The sequence below is a fragment of the Tamandua tetradactyla genome, chromosome X (assembly GCF_023851605.1).
Source record: "Tamandua tetradactyla isolate mTamTet1 chromosome X, mTamTet1.pri, whole genome shotgun sequence".
In the NCBI taxonomy this organism is placed as follows: domain Eukaryota; kingdom Metazoa; phylum Chordata; class Mammalia; order Pilosa; family Myrmecophagidae; genus Tamandua; species Tamandua tetradactyla.
Genome location: NC_135353.1, coordinates 88,210,231 through 88,230,715, shown reverse-complemented (window position 1 = coordinate 88,230,715; position 20,485 = coordinate 88,210,231). Strand labels below are relative to the sequence as shown.

At 35.6% G+C, this 20,485-nt stretch overlaps 1 non-coding gene across 1 annotated transcript; it reads left to right on the top strand.

The window, feature by feature from the left end:
* The first annotated feature begins 1,109 nt into the window (after positions 1-1,109).
* Positions 1,110-1,226, top strand: LOC143672405 (U5 spliceosomal RNA). Its single transcript, XR_013169854.1, has one exon. It is a non-coding gene; the product is annotated as a U5 spliceosomal RNA (small nuclear RNA).
* The last annotated feature ends 19,259 nt before the right edge of the window (positions 1,227-20,485 follow it).

Sequence of the window (20,485 nt, the reverse complement as noted above, 5' to 3'; positions counted from 1 at the left end):
ATGAAATGATCAGAGAAGAGTTAAAATAGTAGATGAGAATGTAACAAGAGTATAAATGATAGACTGGTTATGTTATGAGAAGAAAGGAGGATTCATATAAGAACAATATGGAAAAAGACAGATGGGAACTGGGTATAGAGTTCAGACAACAAAAAGGAAACCTTTCAACAAGTAAGAGAATATGGAGCTCTGGCTTCTGAAAATTCAACTGAGAAACTTGGGAGGTACTTGTACATCTGAGTTACATGATGAAGATATTGTTTTTGGAAGAATAATATATATTAAAGGACAAAATGGGGAAGGATGGGAATAGGAGGGCTGGAGACAGAGTGATATGTTGGCACAGTGATTCCAGCATGTGATAAGGCACGCTATTGACCAGAGACATGGGAGAATAATTAGAAAAGAAATTAGAGATATTGCATGGGGAAAGCATTATCTTATTCCTCTCAAAGAGCTCTGCATTTGGAGCCAAGAATCTACATGTTAAATTGGCAAAAAGTAAAATAGCTTTGTGACTTTTATGTATTTTTAATCAAACTGTTAAAACTCTTCATTCTAAATACATAGGGAATTTTTAAATAGCAAAACTAATAATTTTAGTAAACTTTTTAAAATATAAAGGAATTAAAGTGTTTTATTTATTTGTATAATAACTAATCAGGATTAGTTTTAAGTATTCACCTTTTTCATGTTCTACTATTATTCACAATATAAGGCAAGTAGTTTTTCAGTGTCTTGGTGAATTTTCATAAAACTTACTAAGTTTGTATCAGTTTCTAACATTTTATTCCTTGTACTTTCAATGCCATTAATCATCACTGAGAATTCCTTTAAGGTGACTTTTTTCCTCATGTCACATCATTTTAGACATATTTATACTTCTCTCCTTTTATGTATGTTTATGAAGTTAACCTTCACCAAATTCCTATGAGCATGTCAAGAGTTTCAACTGGCAGTAGTGTCAACATTCCCAAAGTCATCTTTTTCTTTTATAAGTTTATTGAATTTCCATTGGAATTTCACTTCCAATGTTATCACTTTTCTTTTTTTATTTGTTGAGAAGTTTTAGGCTTACAGAAAAATTATGCAAAATATGCACAGTTACCATACTCAAGTTTCTCTTCAGATTGTATAAATCTTTCACCTTTTACTAAAGATTTCCATGGAGAGAAACAATAGAGAGTTATAAGACTAATTTTTTGAGGTCTTGCTTTGGTGAGACCAAACATAAACTGTCAAAAACAGAAACTTAATTTATTAATAAACAAACTTCTAAAGAAGAAAAAAATATATACAGTTACCATGTATCCCCAACTCATACACAGTTTTCCTTAGTCATATTTATGTGGTGCCTTGTAACAATAGATGAAATAATATTATTAGAATTATTTTATTGACTATAATTCATAATTTACATTAGGGTTCCCTGCTTGTGTTGTGCAGAACCATTTTTTTTAAATATTTTTATTCTAGTACCTTATATACAATCTAAAGAACTTTTCTTTTATTTACTGAACTTTCATCTTTGTTGACCGTTTCATTTTTTCATGATCTACTATTGCAAAATTCCACACATGAGTTTGTCACAGACAAAAAGGTAACACAATTATGCACTTATACTCCCTGTGCAATATAGTATATAAGGTTTGAAAAGTCGATTCACTTGTATTTTCCTTCACATAAGTACTTAACCTCTCAAATTCTCTTGGCATGCTGAAGTAGTGTTCATTACTGACAGTACCACCCAGAAACTTTCATATTATTTATATTATGTTTCAAGAACAAAGGGCAGGAAATGTGGTATTAGCTATGCAAATGAATGCTTAGACCTATAGGTTTGACTGAATCAGCTCATGAATGAAAAAGGTGCCCGTGACTCTAATACATTTTACATTCATTGATGATATGAAAGGCACTCTACAATGAAGAGCCCTCTTGTCCAGTTCTCATAATGGTACTGTAAATGGTAATTTAAGCATTTGCCATTGGTGAGATTACCTAGAAAATGTTTATAGTGTAAGAGGAGTAGAGGACCCTGTTCTGAGCCTTGAGCAATGCTAGCATTGAATGTCCTGTAAGAGGAATTTGTGCTGATAAAAGACATCAAGAGGGGGGCAGGCCATGATGGCTCAGCAGGCAAGAATGCTCCCCTGCCATGCCAGAGGATGCAGGTTCCATTCCTGGTGCCTGCCCATGTAAAAAAAAGACATCAAGAGGGAATAGTATTTTATAAAGGTAGGTAGAAATAGAAGAAGGTGTGGAATAGCAGCCACGGATGTAAACAATCAGTAATGTAAATTTATGTTGAGAAGTAAAGTAATATATGGACTGAAAAGTGACTGTATTAATCAAAATGGAGAAAGAAGTTTAAATAGTATAATCGTGGTGGAAACTAGATTATAACTTTTTTAAAGAATTGAGTGGAATGTGGAGGAATTTGAAACAGCAATTGTACAAAGAACTCTCAAGACTGGAGAAAGTTTGGAGAGTAACTAGAGAAGGATGTGTGTATGAGGGAAGATATATAAACACAAATACGCACACACATACGTACACACAGACATTTAAATTAAACCTTTTATTTTGAGATCATTGTAAATACACATGCAGTTGTAAGAAGTAATACAAAGAGATCTCATGTACCTTTGACCCAATTTCTCTCCATGGCAACATCTCACAAAACTATAGCACAATAACAACCAAGATATCATTGAGAGAGTCAAGATACAGAAGAATGTTATCACTACAAGGATCTCTCCAACTACCCTCTATTGCAGCACCCTCATTTCTGACCTCTGGCAACTGCTAACATACTCTCTGTGTCTATGAGTCTGTCATTTTAACAATGTTATATAAGTGGAATCATACAACATGTGACCTTTTAGGAATGATTTTTTTTACTCAATATTATTTCCTGGAGATTAAACCAAGTTATTCTGTGTATCGAGAGTCATTCTTTTTTGTTTTAGTATAATATTCCATGGTAAAGTTACAACTTTTTCTTTAGCTATTTATATAATGATGAACATGTAGCTTGTTTCCATTCTTTGATTATTGCTAATAAAGCCTTTATACGCACCCATGTGCAAGTTTTGGTGTGGATATGAGTTTTCATTTCTCTAGGATATATTTCCAAGTGTACAATTGTGGTATGTATGATAGCTTCATTTTTAGTTTTATAAGAAACTGCCAAACTATTTACCAGACTTGCTATAGCAATTTACATTCCCACCAGCAATATATGAGTGATCAAATTTCTCTGTATTCTCACCAGTATTTGGTGTGGACTCTATTTCTCATTTTAGCTACTTTGATAGATGTGTAAGATATTTTACTGCATTATTAATGTGGATTTTCCAAGTGACTAATTATGGTGAATACCTTTTCATGTTCTGATTTGCCATATGTATATCCTCCTCTTTCATATTTCTGTACATATCCAATTTTGAATGTTTTCATTGAATTTTATTTTTAGTTTAATTTTTTACCACTTATTAGCCCAACTTGCATGACTTTATTCAGTATCACCAAGTGAAAAAGGGTTTCAGTTTCCCATTTGACCCATCTGCCAATGTTGATGAGGATGAAAGTGAAGCTTAATGGTGATTTGCCCTACCCACTATGTTGACTCCCCATGCTACTAGGTGAGAATGGAAATTCAGGTGGCCAATAAGCTGCTGACTCTAATGCAGCAGGGAACCAGAGCACTGCCTGCTTCAAATGAGTGAAAGATGGAAGATCAGTTCTCATTTGGCCCTCATAAAGCACAATCTGATGAAAGAATCAGAATGAAGTGTACATTTATTTATTTACTTATTTAAAAAGTGACTTTAGTATGTGTAAGTGTTTCTGGGAAAGAGCTTGGCAAGAAGGAGGAACTGAATATGCAACAAAGGGAAAGGTAACTCTTTAGTATGAAGTCACCAAAAAGATGGAAAGAATAGAATTCAGAACATTGAAAGAATCATCATAGGCTTAACTCTTCTAATGTAATAAAATGAAAGAAAAATATAGGTGCAGATCAAGATGCTAGCACACTTGATAGCAGGAACTTAAATAAAAGTTTCTGCTTTAACTTATCTTTTTGGAGTAAAAGTGAAAACCTTGGCCCATTCCAAGTCAATGTGGTGAAGTAGAGATATTGAAGAACTCCATGCCCTGCAAAGAAGCTTTGAATAATCATCAAAACCTGGCAGAAACATCTTTCTCAGAGCTCTGGAAGACAGTTAAGTGGTTCAGTAACAGGGTTATTGCCAAATCAAGAAGAAGGCAACTTAAAAATTTAGGAAAACCTGCTTGCAGTGCCCTTGCTTGTCCCTCCTCTGTACCCATACTAGTTAAAGCAGAATTGTTCCATTCTCTCAGTGCATAACCTTGATACTTATTTTGAAAAGAAAAGAAAAGAATAATCCTCATGCAAACACCAGGTGCATATATGCCTGTGCTTATCTGTCTTTTGGTGACCTGAGAGACTGACCCAGCATATTCATCACAGATTCACCATAAAGGAATTTGCCCTGCATATAGGTGGCTTACAGAAATCTCCTAAAATGCTTTAGAACAGTCATATAATAGCTGCCTAGGGCAAAGTCTTGCTAGCTGTAGGATATACAGTATGGTGCCTAAGACCAAGAAGAAACACAGTTTCCTGTGGAAAGAGTCACTCAGACCCATGTAAACAAAGGAATTCATAGGGCCACCCATATATGCCAAGGATTAGAAGCACACACAGAATTTATCAGGGAGTCCTTACAATTTTACCTTGGTTTATTCTCTAAACACATGGCATGTGTAAGCTCTGAATGCAAGCACTCACACAGGTCAATCTGTAAACACTGGAAACTATGCTCTTTTCCTGTTGTTTTGTTGGTTACTGGAATTCAAGGAAATCTCTGGTATAAAGCTAGCTGGATACAAGCTTAAAGTACAGATGCCAGTTTCTAAATTCTAATAATAGCACATTAAAATATCAAAATGCCCCAGTTTCAACAAAAGATTACAAAACATACAAAGAAACAGTAAATTGTGACCCATGCAAAGGAGCATGATAAATCAGTAGAAATGTCCAATAAAGAAAAACAGACATGGGACATACCAGATGAAGATTTCTTTTTTTTAATGGATCTAAATATGCTTAAAGCATTAAAAGAAATGATGGACAAATAACAAAAAAAATCAGGAAAACATTAGATGAACATAAAGAGAATATCAGCAAAAGCATACAAATCCTGAAAAGAAACCACAGAGAGTAGAAGACCACAATAAGAAAAAAAATACCCACTACAGGAGTTCCCAGAAGATTGGATCTGGTAGAAGAAAGCATCAATGCAATTAAGGATAAGAAAATTGAGATAATGCAGTCTGAGAAGTAGAGAGAAAAGATGTAAAAATGTAAACAGAGCCTGAGACACCTCTAGGTCATTCTGATGCATACCAATATATGTCTTGTGGGAGACCCTAAAGGAGAAGAAAGTGACAGCAGGACAGAGAAAATATCAAATACATGATGGCTGAAAACTCCTCAAATTTAATGAAAGACATGAATTATACACATTCATGAAGTTCAATGAACTCCAAAAAGAATAAACCCAAATAGACACAGAGATACATATATTAAACAAAATGTCAACTTCCAAAGGTAAAATTAGAATCCTGAAAGCTGCAAGAGAGAAATAAAGTTTTATGTTCTAGTGAGGCTCAATAAGATAATGTGCCAATTTTTCATTAGAAAGCATGGAGGCAAGAAAGGAAAATGTTCCCAACCAACAGTTCTGTATCTGGTAAAACTGCCTTTGAAAAATGAAAGGAATGTAAAAATAAAATTGAATGTAGAAAAAAGTAAAAATAAACAGGAGACTAAAACATTCCCAGATAAACAACAGCACAGGAAGCTTGTCACCAGTAGAATGGCCCAATATGAAATGTTAAAGGCAGTTATGGAAAGGAAGGGACATTAGATCAAAGCCACATAAACTAATAGGGTCTTGTACTTCCAGGGAAGACAGCTGAATAGGAAGCTATGAGAATACATCTTCTACCAAAACAACTATTAAACCTTCAGGAACTTTCTGAAACAACACTTTTGAAGCTCTAATTGGCAGAAGAACATTGTACAGTATCAAGGGAAAAGTGAGAAGAAGTGGCTGATAAATTAAAACAAAAAGCAGTAAATTGCTTTCTCTGTACAGTGGCTACTGGCACCCAAACCCTCTCAAGAAAGGCCATCATGGGGTCCATTCCCTGTCTAGTTCTCTGGTGACAGAAAGGGACATAAAATCCTTTTCCCCAATAACAGGATGGGTACAGCTGATCAGTGATCACAGGTTTTGATTAGCAGCTCCAGGGAAACCCATTCTGAGATCAGTTATTACTTCAACCTGCCCAAGAAAATGGCAGCAATGGCCATTGTTTCAGCCCCACCAGACAAAAGTAGCAGCAGTCATTGTTTCAAACTTTTCTTTGATAAGGGCAGTGGCAGCCATTGTTTCAAATATCCCTGTGCCTGGGTGGCAGCCAAGGAGATGTAAAGATGCTGTCTTTCCTCAGGGCTGCCAAGGAAAATGATCTGACGGGCTGCATTGGCTTAGAAAGCCAGGAAAGCACAAATTCGGGAAGCTTTCAGAGACGCTCTTGGGACCCTGTAGGATCCCATACCCAAGGTTCTTTGGAGCTAGTGCACCCCCTTTGTGGAACTCTGCCCTGTTTTGATTGAGATAGGCTGACATAGGAAAGTCCTTTATGAAGTGACCCTCCTCCAAGAATATGCCCTCCTGGCAAAATCACCTTGATACAACAAAGTGTAAAAAACTATAGAGATGAATAGTCTTTGACAAAGTCATGACAGCTTCGAATATCCAGGAGAAAGAGAGACAATCAAACAACTCTAAATGGAAGAACTCTGAAACAACAAACAAAAGCTCAGAAAAAGATTCAGACCCAGAAAGACAGGGAAAACCATGCATAGTACTTTTGCCTTGGGCAGACTTTCAGGCTGAAGCTCAAGAAAATCTGTTTTGTCACCAACTGATTACAAGACCAACAAAAAGATGTCTCAGGGATTAAATTCCAGAGTTAACATTTAAAAATATTAAAATGTACACTGTGCAACAAAAGAGTACAAGGCAAATGAAGAAACAGGAAATGATGGCTCGTCCAAAAGAAGAAGATACAAATCCAGAAAACAATGAAGACCTGAATGTGGACAAGCATCAAAAATGATCTCAAAATTCTCAAAATGATGAAGGAAAATGCAGAAAAATAACTAAAAGATATGAGGAAAACAAGGAATAAGCAAAATGAGAATTTAAATATAGAGAAATTTCAAAAAGGAAACAGAGCCACTGGAGTTGAAGACCACAGTAATTGAAATGAAAAAATTCCCAACCAGCTTTTATGAGCAGATCACATACCAGTCTGGAACATGCAGAATGGCCAAGATCCCTGTAAATCTCCCAAGCCATGGAGGCTAGCACCTCTCCCACATTGGCATGGCAGGCTGGTTCAGAGTTTGTTCCTTGAGGGAAAGGAAATCCTCTCTAATAGGAGGGGAAAGGTAGCTCAGCCAAGCTCCAAATGTGAAATTAATTAACAAATTCAGACATCTGATTACAAACTCTGAGCACATAAACCTGAAACAAGCAAGAAAGGAATGAGAATGTTTAGTCCCAGCAGAGAGATGTTGGGATGATGGGGAGAAAACAGAGACTTTGGACGAGCTCAACATACTGGAAAAGGGGAATACAGAGCTGGGTATCAACTCCAGTTCATGATAGGCAAAGCCAGGGGACTGGGGTATGGCTCTGAAAATAATATTTTTCTCTCTACTTTTGTTGTATTTCCTAACAGTCCATTACATAGAACTGCAGGCATTCTCAGGTTTCAGCACTGCCCCAGCCAAGAGCAGAATTAACGTATGTCTGAGAGGCAAAGTAACCAGTCTGTTGAAAGAGATAACTCCCTAAGTATAGTATGGTGAAAGATATAACTCCTTAAGAGGAATATCAATAAGTAGTCTCTACTAAGGCCAAGGGAAGATATCGTAGCCAAGCTGCAGTAATGGTTTTAATCTTGGCCAAGAGGAGGCATGGATGACATGTAAAAAAATAAAATGAAATAAAATAATAGAGAATAAAGATGTAGGATTTTAGTGTCAGCTGAACTAAGAGTAGTGGAAATAGGGACACACCAAACTTGGAAACAACTCTAGCTCTTGATTGACTAACTTTGAGGGCTGGGAAATGGCTCTGAAAAGGGATTTTTTTAATCTATTGTGAGGAGCTCATTAAAGAAAGCCTCAGGCATTTTCAATTGTCCTCAGGACCCAGGAAAGGGCTGAGTTAAGAGAGGTCAGAGAGACAAAGAAATAGATCAAGTGGAGGAAAAGGTGTATCTTCTCCAAGAAAATGGGTTGATGCCCAGCTCAAGTGGCCACCTTCCTTCAGAGAATTAAGGCCCTATAGGCTGGAAAACAGAATCAACCTAAGCCTGGTTTCTACCTCAGCATCTGTCTCAATGATGTCCATGATAGGGGGCTGGGAGCTGTAGGCTGACAAGCAATACCTGCTGGGTAGGATAGGAAAAGCACAGGATAAAGAGGCCTCATAGGAAAGTCTGACAACATTCTGGTTCTCACCTTCAGGGAAGCTTAATACTGATGACATGCTCCTCCTGAGACCTGGGCCTGTCTGACTGGGGAAAATCTGATTGGGGTCAATTGTAGCTGGGTAGACCCTCATCAAAAATAAGGTTCCATTTGGCAGGGCATGAAAACAAGAAAACCATATGTAAAAGAGTGTGAATAAACTCCATAATAAAATTTATCAAGGAAATGAACAACCTAGACAAAAGCAAAAATTATGACTTGTAGTAGGATAAATGAAGCTATGTCCCAGTAAAAAACAAACCGACATTTCAAATGAGACACAGGAGTTGAAACAACTAATTAAGGATGTTCAGACAGACATGCAAAATCACATAAAAAACACCACAATAAAGAGCTGAGGGAAGATATGCAAAAAAAAAAGATGAAGAATATTACGAAGATATAAGGTGAACATACTGAAGAAATTGAAAGTTTGAAAAAACAAATGGCAAAACTTATGGGAATGAATGGCACAGTGGAAGAGATGAGAAACACAATGGAGATCTGAAAGAGCAGATTTGAAGAGGCAGAAGAAAGGACATCTGAAATGCTCCACACAAAATAACAGAAAGGGAAAAGAATGGAAAAATATAAGCAGGGGCCTCAGGGAATTGAATGACAATGTGAAGCACATGGATACTATGGGTTTCCCAGAAGAAGAGGTGGACAAAGGTGCAGAAATAATATTGGAAGAAATAATCATTGAAAATTTCCCATCTCTTATGAAAGACTTGAAATTACAGATAGAAGAAATGCAGCATACCCCAAGCAGAATAGATCCCAATAGAACTACTCCAAGACACTTAATACTCGACTGTCAAATTTCAAAGAATCAGAATTCTGAAAGCAGCAAGAGACAATTCACCCATCGCATACAATGGAAGCTTGATAAGACAAAGTACGGATGTCTCAGTTGAAACCATTGAGGTGAGGATGTAATACGATATATTAAAGATAATGAAAGAGAAAAACATCATCCAAGAATTCTATTTCTGGCAAAACTGTCCTTCAAAAATGGGTGAAAATTTCAAACATTTTCAGTCAAACAGACACTGAGAGAATTTGTGAACAAGAGATCTGTTATACAAGAACTACTGAAGGGGACACTACAAGCAGATAAGAAAAAAGAGAGAGATTTGGAGAAGAGTGTAGAAATGAAAACTATCAGGAATTGAGAATGAGAGAGAGAGATAATAAATAAGATATGACATGTAAAATTTTAAATACACAATGGTAGAAGAAATTACTGCCTTTAGAGTAATAACATTAAATGTTAATATATTAACACCCCCCCATGCAAAAGACATATACTGGCAGACTGGATATACTATCTACCAGAGACTCATGTCAGACCTAAGGACAAAAATAGGTTGAAGTGAAAGTCTGGAAGAAGTATTTCAGGCAAACAACACCAGAAAAAGCAAGGTATAGCTATACAATTACAGACAAATTGGACTTCAAATGTAAAACAATTAAAAGTGACATAGAAGGACACTGTGTATTAATAAAATTCATCAAGAAGGCACAGCAATCAAAAATATTTATGCACAGATATAGAGTTCCTCAAAATATATGAGGCACACACTGACAACCCTGAAGGATATTTTAGATATATCTACAATTGTAGTTGGAGACTTCAATACACCACTGTTATCAATGGATAAAATGTCTAGACAGAGTTTCCATAGGAAAACAGACATGTTGAATAGTAGGAAAAATGAACAGGGCTTAAGAGATGTATAGAAAACTACACCCCATATTAGAAGGATACACATTTTTTCTCAAGTGTTCATGGATCATTCTCCAGATGAATCACATGTTGGGTCACAAAGCAGCTCTCAATAAATTTAAGAAGATTGAAATTATACAAAAGATTATACAAAATTATACAAAAGGTTGAAATTATACAAAACACCTTCCTGGATCATAATGGAATGAAGTTGTAAATCAACAACAGGCAGAATGACAGAAATTTCAAAAATAAATAGAAGCTAAACAAAAAGTGGGCCAGGAAGAAATTACGAGAGAAATCAATGAATATCTTGAAGGAATTGAAAATGAAAACCCAATATATCAAAACTTTTGGGTTGCAGCAAAGATAGCACTGAAAGGAAAACATATTGCCTTAAGTTTATATTAAAAAAGAACAGTGAAAATTGAAGAACCAACTACTCATCTGTAGGAATTAGAGAAAGAAAAGAAACTAACCAAAAAGCAAAAGAAGTAAATAAGTAACAAATATTAGAGCAAAAATAAATGAACTTGAGAACATGAAAACAAGAGACAGTCCACAAAACCAGTAGTTGGTACTTTGAGTAAATCAATAAAATTGAAGGACCTTTAGCTAGGAAGACAAAAAGAGAGAGAGGATGCAAGTAAACTAGATCAGAAACATGAGAGGGGACATAAATACTGACCCCACAGAAAGAAAGAAAGAGATGAGAAGATACTATGATCAATTATATGCTATAAAACTGGGCAATATAGATGAAATGGACAACTTCCTAGTAAGGCATGAACAACCAATATTGATTTGAGAAGAAATAGAAGATCACAACAGACCAATCAAAAGAGATTGAATTGGAAACCTAAAAGCTCCCCAAAAAGAGAAGTCCAGCAGCAGATGGCTTCATATGTGAACTCTGCCCAGTGTTCAAGAAAGTATTAGCACCAATGCTGCTCAATGTCTTCAAAAACTGAAGAGGAGGGAAAGATACCTAACTCATTCTATGAAACAAACCTCACCTTAGAAGTAAAAATCAGACAAAGATACTACAAGAAAAGAAAATTAAATGCCAATCTCTTTAAAAAATACAGAGGCAAAAATCCCCAACCAAATACTTGCAAATTCAATCCAGCAGAACATTAAAAGAATTATGCACCCTGACCACCTAGGATTTATTCCAAGTATGCAAGGCTAGTTTAACACAAGAAAATCAATTAATCTAATACACCACATTAATAAATCAAAATAGAAAAACCATATGATCATCAAAATTGATGTGGAATTGACATGTGACAAAATTCAGCATACCTTCTTTAATGAAAGTACTTGAAAGCATAGGATTAAAAGAGAACTTCCTCAACATGATAATGAGAATATATAAAAAATCAACAGCTAATATCATACACAATGGGAAAGAATGAAAGCTTTACCATCAAGATCAGGAACAAGAGAAAGATGCCCATGATAACCATTATTATTCACTATTGAGCAAAAGTTCTAGCTAGCGCAATTAGACAAGCCAAAGTAATAAAAGGCATCCAAATTGGAAAGGAAAAAGTAAAACATTAACTGTGCACATGCCATGATGCTGCATGTAGAAAATAAAAAAAATCCACAGAAAGCTACTAGAACTAAGAAATGAATGCAGCAAATTGGCAGGGTACAAGATCAACATGGAAAACTCAGCGGCATTTCTATACACTAGTAATGAGCACTATGATGAGGAAATCAAGAAAAAAATTCATTCATTATAGCAAGCAAAATAATTAAATATGAGGAATAAATTTAACCAAGGACACAAAATACCTATACACAAAAAAGCTACAAGAAATTTGTGAAAAGAAATAAAAAAACAAAATTAATGGAAGGCCATACCATGCACTTGGATTAGAAAACTAAATATATTTAAGATGTCAGTTCTACCCAAATTGATTTATAAAGTCAATGCAATACTAATTAAAGTCCCAACAACTGGGTTGGCCACATTGGCTCAGCAAGCAAAGTTTTTTTCACTTGCCATGCCAGAGACCCGAGTTTGATTTCTGGTGTCTGCCCATAAAAAAAAAAAAAAAAATCCCAACTTACTTTGCAGAAACAGGAAAACCTATACACAAATATATTTGGAAAAGCATGTTTCCCTGAACAGCTAAAAATATCTTGAGAAAGAGATAGGAGGACTATAACTACTTAACTTTAAAGCATATTACAAAACTACTTGACTTTAAAGCATATTACATAGCTACAGTGGTCAAAACAACATAATACTGGCATAAAAATATACTGATCAATGGAATCAAATTTAGTGTTCAGAAATAAACCCTCTCATCTATGGACAATTGATCTTTGATAAGGTAGTTGTGTTAGTTAGATTCAGTTGTCAACTTGGCCAGGTGAGCATACCTAGTCTTGTTGCTGCAGACATAAGCCAATGGTACATGAACCTCATCTGTTGTCAATTACATCTGCAGTCAGCTAGGAGGCGTGTCTGCTGCAATGAGTGACGTTTGACTTAATTGGCTGGTGCTTAAATGAGAGAGCTCAATATAGCACAGCCGAAGCAGCTCGGCATTCCTCATCTCAGCACTCACAGCTCAGCCCAGGCCTTTGGAGATGCAGAAAGAAGTCACCCCGGGGAAAGTTATTGGAACCCAGGGGCCTGGAGAGAAGACCAGCAGAGACCATCCTGTGCCTTCCACACAAGAAAGAACCTCAGTGGAAAGATAGCTGCCTTTCCTCTGAAGAACCAACAAAATAAATCTCCTTTTATTAAAAGCCAATCCATCTCTGGTGTGTTGCATTCCAGCAGCTAGCAAACTAGACCAGTAATCAATCCAACTCAACAGTAACAGAGCTGCCTCTTTAATAAATGGTGTTTAAAGAACTGGATATCCATATCAAAAAGTTTAATTAAAGATCCCTATCTCACATCTTATACAAAAATTAACTCAGAGTGGATCAAAGACCTAAACATTAGAGCAAAGAAGATAAAGGATTTAAGATAAAAGGTAGGGAAGTATCCTAAAGACCTTGTGATAGGAAGCAGTTTCCTATACCTTACACCAAAGCATGAGCAATGAATGAAGAAGTAGATAATTGGAATCTCCTAAAATTAAATACTTAGCTGCATCAAAGAATTTTCTCAGGAAAATAAAAAGTCAGCCTACAGAAAAGGAGACAATATTTGAAAACCACATATCAGATAAGGATTTAATATCCAGAATATATAAAGAGATACTACAACTTAACAAGAAAAAGACAAACAATCCAATTAAATAATGGGCAAAAGACTTGGACAGTCTTTTCTAAAAAGGAAATGCAAATGGCTCAAAAACATGAAAAGATGCTCAAATTTGCTGGCTATTAGGGAAATGCAAATCAAAACCACAATCATATACCATCTCACCCATACTAAAATAGCAATTATAAACAACAAATAAATAAACAGAAAACTACAAGAGCTGGGGAGGATCTGGAAAAAGAAGCACACACTCACTGTGGACAGCTCTTGAAAGCAGTTTGGTGGTTCCTCAGGATCTAGGTGTAGAATTGCCATATGATCCCGCAATCCCATTACTAGGTTTATATTCAGAGAAAATGAAGGAAGGGACATGAATGGAGATTTGCAAACCAATGTTTATAGCAGCATTATCCATCATTTCCAAGCAATGGAAACAGATCAACTGTCCATCAACACATGAGTAGATAAGTGAATTGTTTTATATACATACAATGGAATATTAGGCAGTGGTAAGACAATAAATTCATGAAGCGTGCCACAGTGTGGATAAACCTTGAGGACATTATGTTAATGGAAATAGATAGAAATAAAGGACAAATAATGTATTCTTTCATAATATGAACTAACATTATTGAGCAACTCTGAGAGTTTAAGTTGAGAACACAAGTTTTCAAGAGATAGAAAGAGGGTAGAGAGCAAGCATTTGATGCTGAAGGAGTACAGAATGTTCAATAGGATTGATTGTATAGATTGGGAAGTGGATAGCACAAGTCTATCTGATAGCATCATATTGTACATACACTGAACAATGCTGAGTGTGAGTATTGTTGAAAGAGGAAGGCTATGACACTGGAAGGAGAGATAGAAGATGAAGACTGGAACTATATACTTTAGCAAAACTTAGAGTGAATAATGATGCTGATTAAATGTACAAACATAAGAGTGTTTTTACATGTGGGGGAACAAATTACTATCAACATTGCAAGGTGTTGAAAATGGGATCGCATGTGATAATAATGCAATCAATGCAAACTAGAGTTTATAATTAAAGTAACATTAGATTGTGCTTCCTGTAAATGTAACAAAGGCAATATACCAAAGTTATATGTCAAAAAGAGGTGCATATAAGAGAGGGGTATGGATTCTTGGTGTTGTTGTTGGTATTTCTCCTTTACTTTTTATTTTATTTTTATTTACTTTTTAGCTTTTTTTTTTCATGGGCAGGCGCCGGAAATTGAACCTGGGTCACCAGCATGGCAGTTGAGAACTCTGCCTGTTGAACCACCATGGCTTGCCCACTTTTTAACTTTTTATTCTTCATTTTTCTTTTACTGTCTCTTCCTCTTTCTTTTCAGAAGAAATGGAAGTATCTTGATATACATTGTGGTCGTGAATGCATAACTATATGAATATACCAGGAACCACTGATTGTTTACTTAGGATGGATTGTATCACATGTGAATAAAACTTTATAAAATGAAAAAAAGGATACAAGTGCTGGAGAAAATGTGTGGAGAGTGATGCACTATTCCATATTCACTGTTGGTAGAATAGATTGGAGCAGCCTAGCTTGGAGGGTAATGTGGTGCTTCCACAGGAGGCTAAGCATAGGATTGTTACATGATGCAGAAAGCCCGTTATTAGATATAAGTTTGGAAAAACTGAAAGCAGAGACATGAATGGACATTTGCACACTGGTGTTTACGGCAGCAGTATTAAAAATTTGCAATTGATGGAGGTGGCTGAAGGGAAAATTGAAGAATGGACAGAAGAGGGAACTGATGAATGGAATGTAATATTGAGCAGCTTACAGCCAAAGCACAAGTAATTAAAAAATAAATAGATAAATGGGATCTCCTCAAATTTAAACATATTTGCATATCAAAGAACTTTGTCAGGAAAGTAAAAAGGCAGCCTATGCAATAGGAGACGATATTTGAAACCACGTATCAGACGAGGGTTCAGTATCCAGAATATATAAAGAGATTCTACAATTCAACAAAAAAGACAAGCAAATAAATTAAAAAATGGGCAAAATACATGAGCAGATATTTTTCAGAAAAGGAAATACAAATGACAAAAAGGCACACAAATGATGCTCAACTTCACTGCCTATTAGGAAAATGCAAATCAAAACCACAGTGAGACATCATTTCACATCCACTAGAATAGCCATTATAAAAAAAAAAGGCAAGTGCTGGAGGGGATATGGAGAAAGTGGAAAACTAATACTTAGGGAAATGCAAATCAAAACCACAATCATATACCATCTCACTCATACTAAAATAGCCATTATAAACAACAAATAAATAAACAGAAAACTACAAGAACTGGGGAGGATCTGGAAAAAGAAGCACACACTCACTGTGGACAGCTCTTGAAAGCAGTTTGGTGGTTCCTCAGGATCTAGATGTAGAATTGCCATATGATATATGGCAATGGGAATGTATAATGGTGCAATCTCTGTGGAAGGCAACTTGGCAGCTCCTCAGGAAGCAAGTACAGAATTGCCATATGATCCAGCAATCCCATTACTAAGTATATATTCAGAGGAACTGAAGTCAAAGACAAAACCAGATGTTTAAACACCGATGTTTATAGCAGCATTATTTTCAGTTGCCAAATGATGAAAACATCTGAAATGTCTATCAACAGATGAGTGCATAAACAAGCTGAGGTATATAAAAATGATGGTATGTTATGGAGCTATAAGACAGAATAAATCCATGAAGGATGTAACAACATGGATGAACCTTGAGTCCTGTTTGCTGAGTAAAATTAGTGAGAAACAAAAGGACAAATCCTGTATGGTTTCACTAATATGAACTATTGTTAATGAGTTAACTATGAGAGTTGAAGTTAAGAATACAGGTTATCAGGAGATTGAATTAGGGTATAGATTACACTTGGTGCTTAAAGAATACAGAATGGGCAAAAGGAATGATTGTAAAAATTCAGAAATGGACATCAAAATACACTCTAATGGCAGCACAATAACATAAGTGCACTGAAAGAAGTTGAATGTGAGTTTGGTTGAGGAAGAAGGGTTGGGGGCACATATGAAACCAGAAGAAAAGATAGAGGATAGAGGCTGAAACAGTATAACTTAAGACTGACTAGAAAGGACAATGCTGGTGATTAAATGCACAAATATAAAAGCGTTTTTGCATGAGGAAGAAATGAATGTCAACATTGCAAGATGTTGAAAAGGGGATGGTGTGTACAGGAGAAAATGTAATCAGTACAAGGTAGTATCAATACTAACATTGCAATATGCTTCCACTGAATGTAACAAAACCATTATGCCAGAACTAAAAACCAACAAGCAGGGGATATAGGGATGAGATATGGATTCTTTGTGGAAGAAAATGAAATGACTTCATATAGATTACGGTGGCTAAGGTGTAGCTATTTACTTAGGTTGGCTTGTATGACATGCAAATTAAACTGTTTAAAAATGAACAGAGAGAAACAAATGCTAGAGAAAATATGGAGAAAGAGAAGTACCTATTCACTGTTGGTAGGAAAGCTGAGAGGTGCAGCCTCTCAGGAAGTCATTGTCATGGTTCCAGAGGAGGCTAAGGGTGGGGAAGTCAAATGATCCTACAACCCCATTGGTAGATATATAACTGGAGGAACTGAGAGTGGGGACAGGATTGGACATTTTTCACACTGGTGTTTATGGTGGCAGTGATTTGCAACAGATGGAGGTTGTCTATAGGTACAATGACTGAAAAATGGAAGGGGTATCTGTGGAATATACTTACAATGGACTACTGAGAGGCTGCAAGAAGAAGTGAAATTGTGAGGCATGCAACCAGGTGGATGAAACTTAAGGACAGTATGTTGAATGAAACGTCAGAAACATGAAGACATATATTAACATGCCTCACCCATCTGGACTATGTATAATATACAAACTCAAAGAATTGAATTTGAGGGCATGGGTTATCAAGTTGGGGCCTTTTATAGAGTGTCCTGGATTGTGAACTTGCTACAGCAGTCACATATATTCAAGTTTTGTAACTGTTATTTCCAAATTCTGAGATACTGAGCTATTTCTTAATAACATGGTTATTCCCAGAAACTTTGGTTATTGATGTGGCACCTGAGACTCAAGAGTTAGAAGCTATGAAAGTCAGCATTAACTCATTCAGCAACTGTTTAAAAAGTTGAAAACATGATCAGACTTCAACAAGAAATATGAATGAAGCTGAACTGGATAGAAGTAAGGTAAAACAGAATACAGTGTAAAGGATGATATGGTCCACATTTTAAAATTTCAAACTTGTGTGTGAGACCAAAGGCAAAGATGTTTATTTGGTGCAAAATTTATATTTTGGGTAGCACATTATCTAATTTAATTTGTATGATTATTTTATTTGAACACCATAATTGCATAGATTCTAGAATACAGCATGAGATCTTGTTGGATTGTACAGGTTAATGGGATACTCTGATATAACCAAGAGTAATTTCAGCAGAAAATAAAAAAAAAGTATTTGCAAAGTCCTTTTGGGGCCTGGGGAGAAAGTAGGAAATATTAAATTACCCCATCTGGAGAATTCCTGATGTTCTTGCAGGCAATGAAGACAGCTAATACAATAGGCTGAGACCTCAATCTTGGGGTTTGCCCCTATGAAACTCATTCTTACAAAGGAGAATCTGAGCCTACTTATAATTATGCCTGAGTCACCACCAGGGAATCACTTCTGTTTCTAAGATATAGACTGTCTCTCTAAGCAGGTGAATTCACTCCCCTCTGCCCTACATGGGACATAAGTCCTTGAAGTATAAATCTCACTGGCAACATGGGACAGGACTTCTGGGATGAGCCAGGACCTGGTGCCATGGAATTGAAAAAGCTTTCTTGACCAAATGATGGAAGACAGAAATTAGACAAAATAATGTATCAGTGGCTGAGAGATCTCAAACAAAGTCGAGAGGCTATCTTGAAGGTTATTTTTATGCAGTATATAGATATCCCTTTTTAGTTCATGGTTAATTGGAGTAACTACAGAGAAGTACATGAAATTGCTGAACTGTGCTGCAGTAACCTTGAGTCTTGAAGACAGTTGTATAATTATATAAATTTTACAATATCCATGTGATTATGAAAACCTTGTGTCTGATGCTTCTTTTATCCAGGGCATGGACAAATGAGTAAAAAAAATAAAAATAAATAAATCATAGGGGGGAATGAAGTGTACAAAATACTGGGTAGACTGAAATACCCATGGTCAATGTGAGAGAGAGGTAAAGGGTATGGGATGTATGTGTTTTTCTTTTTCCTTTTTATTTCTTTATCTGAAATGATGCTAATGTTCTAAAAATGATCATGGTAATGAATACACAGCTATTTGGTGATATTGTGAGCCATAGTATAGTTTGTAGGGACTGTATGTATGTGAAGATTTCTCAATAAAAATATTTTTGAAATAATGGATAGCACATATACTCAGAAGATTAAAAAGTTAATAGTAAACTTGAATGATAGTGTATACCAACCAAAATTAACATATATAGAACACTTCACTAAACATCTGAGAATATGCATTCTTTTCTAGAGCACGTGGGTCTTTCTCCATGATTGACAAAGTAAAATTATTAATAAATTCAAAAATATTGAAAAATAATGCAATGTATCTTCTCTGACCACATGAGAATTAAATTAGAAATCAATTACCAACTGACAACTATTTGGATATTTAGCAAAACACACAAAGAGCAAATGGGTCAAAGAAGAAATCAAAATGGAAGCTAAGGAATAACTTGAAGTGAATGAAAATGAAATTCAAAATAGTTCTGGTAGTCAGATAGGTTAGTGTTGAGATGGAAATGTATAGCTTCAAGTGCTTACATCAGATACCTAACCTCACAACTGGATATCTAGAAAAGAAGAGCAAACAAAACTCAAAGTGTGCAGAAGGAAGGTAATAAAAGAGATTAGACTGGAGATAAATGAAATTGACAATAGAAAGTAATAAAGAGAGCCAATAAAGCCAAAAGTTGGTTCTGTGGAAGGACCAATAATATCAGCAAAACTTTAGTGAGACTGATTAAGATAAAAGAGAGAATACAAATAATTAAATTCAGATTAAAAAGGGGGGGGCACGACTACCAACACAGAAGAAATAAAAAGATTTATAAGAGGATACAATGATCAAATATAACCATGAACTTAGATAACCCAGGAGAAATTGACAATATTCTAGAAACAGAGAAGCTACCTACATCTACTTGAGAAGGAAAAGAACATTTCATTAGGCTAGTAACAAGAGATTCAATTAGTAATCAAAAACTTCCAAAGAAAAACTTGGACCAGATTGCTTTATTGATGAGTTTTATGAAACATTCCAAGAATATAAACCAATTGTGCTCAAAGTTTTCCAAGAAATTGAAGAGAAGGGAACAAGTCATAATTCATTCAATGAGGCCAACATCATCCTAATACAAATAAAACAGATAAAAATATTCAAAGACAAGAAATATATAAATATTTATACAGATAAAAAATTATCAACAAAATACTAGCAAACTAAATCCAACATCAAAATAAAAGAATTATATTCCATGATCAAGAGAGATTTATTCCAGGAAACTAAAACTAGGCAACTCAAGAAAATACCATGAAATGGATTGTGATAAGCAATGAGAATGCATTTATTCACAGTTTGCAGGCCAGGAAAACATCCAAATCAAAGCATCATCAAGGCGATGTTTTCTTCCCAAAGACCTGGCTGCCAGTGATCCTTGACTCCTCTGTCACATGGCAAGGCACACGATGGTATCTGCTGGTCTCCTTATCTTGCAGGTTACATTGATTTCAATTCCTTGCTTACATGGCTTTATTTCTCTCTGTTTGAATTTCATTCTT